Genomic DNA, 7,118 nt, shown 5'->3' with positions numbered 1-7,118 from the left:
GAAGGCAATATGAACAGGTGGGGGGTGGGGATGCTGATGCCTTCAGTAAGCCTGCCAGTGCAGGACAGGCCCCACTGCTTTAAGTTGGAAAGGTCTAGTATATACATGCCATTCACATCACTACACTGTACGAGGTGCTGGGTCCTCATGTCAAAAACTACTATGGGTGGCTTTCATGGCAACCATGAAAGCAGCAAAGGCAAGATAGGGGTCTTTGCATACTAAAGGGACTCCATAGGTATGCTGAAGCTTTGAAATTTTGATCCCATCCTTCCTCCATAGAGCTGGGGGTGGGTTATGTGGTTCTCCCTTTCAGCTACTGATACCCAGGAAGACACCCCTGTACTTATTCCCAAGCCATGCACCCCTGGAATGTGATATTGCAATGTAACCCTAGAATATTAATTGGATACAGCAATGCCCATTTGAATTGGAATGGTCTTTCTTGCACATAAGGGAGACAAATCCAGTTCCTTCTTGACCCCAAAGCAGGTCTGTAATGTGATTCTGGTTCACAGGCCAGAACAACATGATGCCAGCTGAAAGGTTGAGAAGCGTCCATCTTTCTGCTCCTGGGAGTGAAAAAGTTTCGGGCTCGGAGAGGTGGTGTGGGCAGTGCCATAAAAATTCCTTCACTTTTGGCAACCTTTAAAAGTCCTGTTATCACAGCATAAGGAAATAAGAATGACCCAGGAAACCTCCAACACAAATAAATGGCTTGTATCTGGTAATCCTCAGGACAAGATGGCAGAAACACGAGGTTAGAGGCCAAGCACTCCTTTTGTTGTGAATGTGTGTTATAACCTGTAAACTGATCTCACAATTCTGACTTTTAACAAAGTTTCTATTTTTCTTTAATTAATTGCTAAGGCCATCAAAGTCATTCAGTCCCCTGACCACTTGATGGATGCCCATCCATGTTTGACACTAAGAGAGAAATCTATCACTTTTGGGGAGCTTCAAAGGAACCAGTTTTGGGAAAAACAAGGCCATAAAGTCATTTGGCCAGTGTAATTAAAATGCCTATGTTGGGGTATGGATCTATGATACGAATGGTCTCTGATTGGCTATTACACATATGACACCCCGACTTTCCATTGGTGTGACACTCTGCCCCCTCATTGGGTAGTGGAATTGAGTGATGTGACGTAATTTACCCTAGAAAACAGACAACCCAACCTGTCAGGTTTAGGGTTCGTGGATGCTGGTTGCAGAAGAAGAAAAAGGAAGGAAAAAGGGAATCCCTTCATCCTCTCCTCCCTCCACCCCCTTCCTACCCTCACCCCCCCCTTCCTCTCAAGAGAAATCTCCCTCCAGAAGCCTTGCATTTTCCTCTGACTGAGTCTACCCTGCAAAGATCTAGGTATTGTATCACCCTCCCCCATCCTGCTTATTCAGCTAACCTCTTGTATTCCTCTTGTATGCTTGAAATTGTTTGATTGAGATGTAACTATTTGAAACCTATGCTATAATAAAATCCATTATTAACCAAAGGATTTTCAGTGGTCTATCTCCGTAGACAAAGACATAGATCCCATACACCTCACCTCTCGTAGGCCTACCATTTTGAGCTAAGAAATATTAATATTCCCCAATAAAAAGTTGTTTGAGGTGTAACAAAAGTGGTGGAGAATGCGCAATCAGAACTGCAACAGGCACTGGATAGTCCCTGTAGAAGTCAGAAGTGATTTAATTCAACTTGCCCATGAACAAGGACACAGAGGAAGAGAGCTCACCCTAGAAAGAGTTAAAGACACAGGGTGGTGGCCAAACATGAGACAGGACATCGAGCAATGGGTAGACAACTGCCTAGCCTGTGCAATGGTTAATGCAGACAACACAGGAGCCAAAGCACCCATACAACACCAGAGAATAGAGGGTCCTTGGGCACGGATTCAGATTGACTTCATAGGCCCCCTCCCTCTCACATCCCGTGGCAACCGCCATTGTCTGACAATAATTGATCCCTTCAGCAAGTGGGTAGAAGCATTTCCCTGCAGAAATAACACAGCAGCAACTGCAGCCCGCCTTCTTTTTAACAATGTTTGGTCTAGGTGGGGCATAAGTCGTCAAATTGATAGTGATAGGGGCGGAGCCTTCATTGGTGACATCACAAAGGAATTATGCAAAGCATTAGGCATACAGCAAAGATTTCATGTGGCTGGTCATCCCCAAAGTTCTGGAAATATAGAACGTACAAACAGAACGCTCAAGGAGGCTCTGTGCAAAATGGTTAAATCCTCTGGCAGGGACTGGGATGAAAAACTCCCCATCATCCTCATGGCCCTTAGAGGTACTAAAGCTGTTCATGGTTTCTCACCACATCAAGTGATGACTGGCAGAAAAATGCTTTTCCCAGAGGCTTTTTGGTTAGATACAAGCCTCCCATCAGACTTGGAACCAGTTGTAATAAGTGATGCATGGGTAAGGTCCCTGGTCACTGAAATCTCTGCCATTCATAAAAAGGTTGCCCTGCAGTTAGGCATAGCCCGTCAAGCAATGGATAAAAGACTGGGATGGGTAAGAAACCCCAGACAATGGGAAGAGGGTCAACTTGTAATGTACAGAAAGTTTTCTGAAAAAGAACATGCCCTCACTGCCAAATGGAAGGGACCAGTCCCAATCACAAAGAGGATCAGCCCTGCTGTGTACCAAGTTGCCATCCCCAAGTCAGGAGGTACCTGGCTCAAGTTCTTCCACTGCTCTCAGTTGAAAGACTGGAAAGGGAAACCCCCTGACGCTGTGGCCAACTCTGCTCCAACTTCTCCCCAGAAGAATTCTGAAAAGCAACCCCCAGATAAACCTGGAAAAGCCTCCTCTATAAAGATCAGACAGATCTCGCTGAATTATGCTCCTACACCTGCTCTGATTGATCTGGCTGAGACTATTGTGGCTCTCTGAGGCTACAAGCATTGAGCTACTATGTAAATATAGGAAACTTGACCCTGCACCCCAGCAGCAAGCAAGGGGGGGGCAAGCCTCTGCTATTTGTGTATATGTTTATTTCTTGATCTTCAGCTAGAAGTACTATGCAGCCAGGCATAACCCTTTTCCCTTACAGAATACACTCTCCTCCAAGGATTGCACTTCAGGACCAGGTTGTTTTTCTTTTTAAATTTTTAAATATTGTAATGCATCCCATAGTGATAATCCTTGCCATACAAGCTGGCATGGTAGTCTTTTTAATTTATCTGGTATGTTGGTTAAGGCGTCAATTCAATAGACTAGAAGCCTTGGCAAACTCAATCAAATATAGTCACTCAGAAGAACTATGAATGCATTGCAATTTCCAGAAAAATATCTATATATGCATATATTTAGGCATATGTGCATATACACCTAAGAACAAACAGAATTTTTTTTAGGAATTTTTTTTTTTAAAAAAGGCCAACCTCCAGGGCAAACCTGGAGATCTCCAGCCGAGACCTGGAGACATGCAAATGAAGTCTGGATTTTGTGTTTAATGTAGCAGCCAATGAAAGTATTCAAAACTCAAAAGAGAAAAACCAAAAAAAAAAAAAAACCTCTGAGCATTTCCTTTTAGCAAAGGATTGGCTCTAAGTGAAACTTTGGGATGCCAGCTCCAGCCTGGAGGTTCCAAATATTTGAAGACTGCATTGGAAAAACCATAACACATGGTGTCTTATTTTTCTTAAAGCCCTTTTTCCCCAAAGACACATGGTACTTAAACTCCAAGCATAAGATATAATATTGGAGGAAGTAATCTCCAGGTTCCAACTGGAGACTGGCAACCTTAACAAGAGCAGCCATGTTTCCCCCCTTTTCAGAAATCCCACATGTTCTCCCCCCCCCCTTTTCTCTGCAGTCTCTCCCTTGCATGCTTAGCAGGAACTACAAGCAACTGCCACACCTACCCATTTCTCTCCCCTCATCGCTAACAACTCTGCTCTGTACTTGCACGCCAACCCTGCAAGGCAGACCAGGTACAAACAGCACGTGTGTGCAATGAGAACAGAGAAACAGTCCAAAAAGCCTTAATGCCAAGGCAAACAGACAAACAGCATTATTTTGAAAACCCCAGCCAGACTTTTTTTTACAAAACTTCCCCCACAGAAAAACTTTTTAAAATTAAAACAAAGACCAGTGACCATGTGGTCAGCACAGAGATATACCTTAGACAAAGGAAAGGCAAAGAACTACAGAGTTTTTTTCTTCCTCTCTCCCTTAAGTACAGAAAAAAACTAGGGGGGGAAGTCAGTGATTTTTGAATAGGAATCTAGTACTGTGGAGTGGAAGTCAGGGATTTTTGAATGGATCCAGTTTTGAATGGAAGCCAGTGAGATTTTTGAATAGATTTCTGAATAGATCCAATGAGTTTTGAACAGAATCTAGTATTTTTGAAAGGAAATTCTTTTTAACCCAAGTTTGAACAGAGTTTTTTTTTTTAAATGCCTTCCCTTTTAAATTAAGACCATTTTTTTTTCTCTGCAAACAGCCAAAAGCAATTTTTATTTCCCCTTGCTGGAAATTGGGAACTGCAAGCAGAATTTTTAAGCCTCTCATATGCTGCTACAGATTTCACAGCCAGGCAATGGCTGATACCAGCTTCCCTCTTCCCCCCTCCATTGCATGACGTTTATACTTACAAAAGAACCGGGTGTTTTGAAATTCTTATCTCCTTGTGTTCTCCTTTTTTTTCTGCTCCATGCAGGGAAAACAAATCCTTTGTTCAATAAGGAAATAAAGGAAAAACAGACTGCTTTTTCTCTCTAGATCACAAAAAATCATAGAGAAAGACAAAGCCATCTCTTTTTCCAAAAATGAGAAAAGGAAAAAGTGCCCTGCAACCCACATTTTTGTATGGGGCAGGACTGACTTAATTTAAAAGGAAAAACAGGAAATTTTACCAAAAAGTATACCAGCATTGCAGAGACACATGTGCTCAGAGCCATCTTTCTTCCTCTGTCCTTTGAAGAAGAAGAGGAGCAGGAAATGGGTGGAGTCCCACTGGGACAATGAATTGCCTACTTGTGGCATGTAGCTAAAGGAATGCAACCTTTTGTTTTACAAATGGCCCTGAAGAAACAGAGGGCATTTTAACCTCATGTGCTATATCTTCCAGCTCATTTACACACACGCCAGCAGTAAAAATGACCCTGAAGACTTCAGTTTGCCCAAACAAAGGTGTGCAGCAAAAAAACCCTGTCCCTTCGGAAATGATGGTTCCAGATACATCCCTGCTGCAAGAATACACGGGGAAGAATAACAGATTTCAAATGTGCCTGTTAATTTTGTAGATGCATATACAAAGCCTACAAGAGGAAAATGTCAATGTAAATGTACCTATGTATCTGTTACTGAACCCCATTGTGCTGTACTTGTCACATTAAGAGTTAGATTAATATAGAATCCTATGTTCTTTCCCCTTCCCCCTCAAGAAAATGATATTCTATGTTTGTCTTCAAGTTTGATAAGAATATTTTAGCAATGAGTTAATAACTGCCTGTTTGGTAGCTTAGAAACATTGAGCATATATTTTGAACATTTTTTTTTCTTTGTGTGTAACTATGCAACTTTTGATATCCTGTTAATTAGCAATATAAGTTTAGTTACTGTTTTGTACTTCATTTATATTAGAACTTATGATTAGCTATTAAGTGACCTTATATATATGCATAGTATAGTATAGAAGGAGGATTGGTTTTGGTAAAAATGTATACTCTCACTTTTATAAGGCAAGAAACTGTCTTCCCCCTAAGCACCTATCCAAATATGGTTTTGACTCCCATGTTCTTTGTACATGCAACCTCAGAGGCTCAGTGTTCATTATCAGAAACATATATGCACACCCCATGAATTCAGCTTAACCCACTAAAGGTTCCAGTTAATTTTTGAACTGGCCTGCAGTTTTTATTATTATTATTTTTTTACCTTTTAATTGGCTGCAAAATTTTAAAGCTCCCATAACCTTTTTTTTTTCTCCTCTCTCTCTGTTCTCAATCATATTTTATGGCCTGACATTTCTTTCTCTTTCTATATCTGTATGAATGGTTGTACCTTGATGTGAAAAAGAAGTCTCACTGAGAGTTCGTCTCCATTTTCAAGGGGGGGACTGATACCCAGGAAGACACCCCTGTACTTATTCCCAAGCCATGCACCCCTGGAATGTGATATTGCAATGTAACCCTAGAATATTAATTGGATACAGCAATGCCCATTTGAATTGGAATGGTCTTTCTTGCACATAAGGGAGACAAATCCAGTTCCTTCTTGACCCCAAAGCAGGTCTGTAATGTGATTCTGGTTCACAGGCCAGAACAACATGATGCCAGCTGAAAGGTTGAGAAGCGTCCATCTTTCTGCTCCTGGGAGTGAAAAAGTTTCGGGCTCGGAGAGGTGGTGTGGGCAGTGCCATAAAAATTCCTTCACTTTTGGCAACCTTTAAAAGTCCTGTTATCACAGCATAAGGAAATAAGAATGACCCAGGAAACCTCCAACACAAATAAATGGCTTGTATCTGGTAATCCTCAGGACAAGATGGCAGAAACACGAGGTTAGAGGCCAAGCACTCCTTTTGTTGTGAATGTGTGTTATAACCTGTAAACTGATCTCACAATTCTGACTTTTAACAAAGTTTCTATTTTTCTTTAATTAATTGCTAAGGCCATCAAAGTCATTCAGTCCCCTGACCACTTGATGGATGCCCATCCATGTTTGACACTAAGAGAGAAATCTATCACTTTTGGGGAGCTTCAAAGGAACCAGTTTTGGGAAAAACAAGGCCATAAAGTCATTTGGCCAGTGTAATTAAAATGCCTATGTTGGGGTATGGATCTATGATACGAATGGTCTCTGATTGGCTATTACACATATGACACCCCGACTTTCCATTGGTGTGACACTCTGCCCCCTCATTGGGTAGTGGAATTGAGTGATGTGACGTAATTTACCCTAGAAAACAGACAACCCAACCTGTCAGGTTTAGGGTTCGTGGATGCTGGTTGCAGAAGAAGAAAAAGGAAGGAAAAAGGGAATCCCTTCATCCTCTCCTCCCTCCACCCCCTTCCTACCCTCACCCCCCCCTTCCTCTCAAGAGAAATCTCCCTCCAGAAGCCTTGCATTTTCCTCTGACTGAGTCTACCCTGCAAAGATCTAGG

The sequence above is a fragment of the Heteronotia binoei genome, chromosome 7 (genome assembly GCF_032191835.1).
Source record: "Heteronotia binoei isolate CCM8104 ecotype False Entrance Well chromosome 7, APGP_CSIRO_Hbin_v1, whole genome shotgun sequence".
Lineage (NCBI taxonomy): Eukaryota > Metazoa > Chordata > Lepidosauria > Squamata > Gekkonidae > Heteronotia > Heteronotia binoei.
This window is presented reverse-complemented; position numbering follows the sequence as displayed.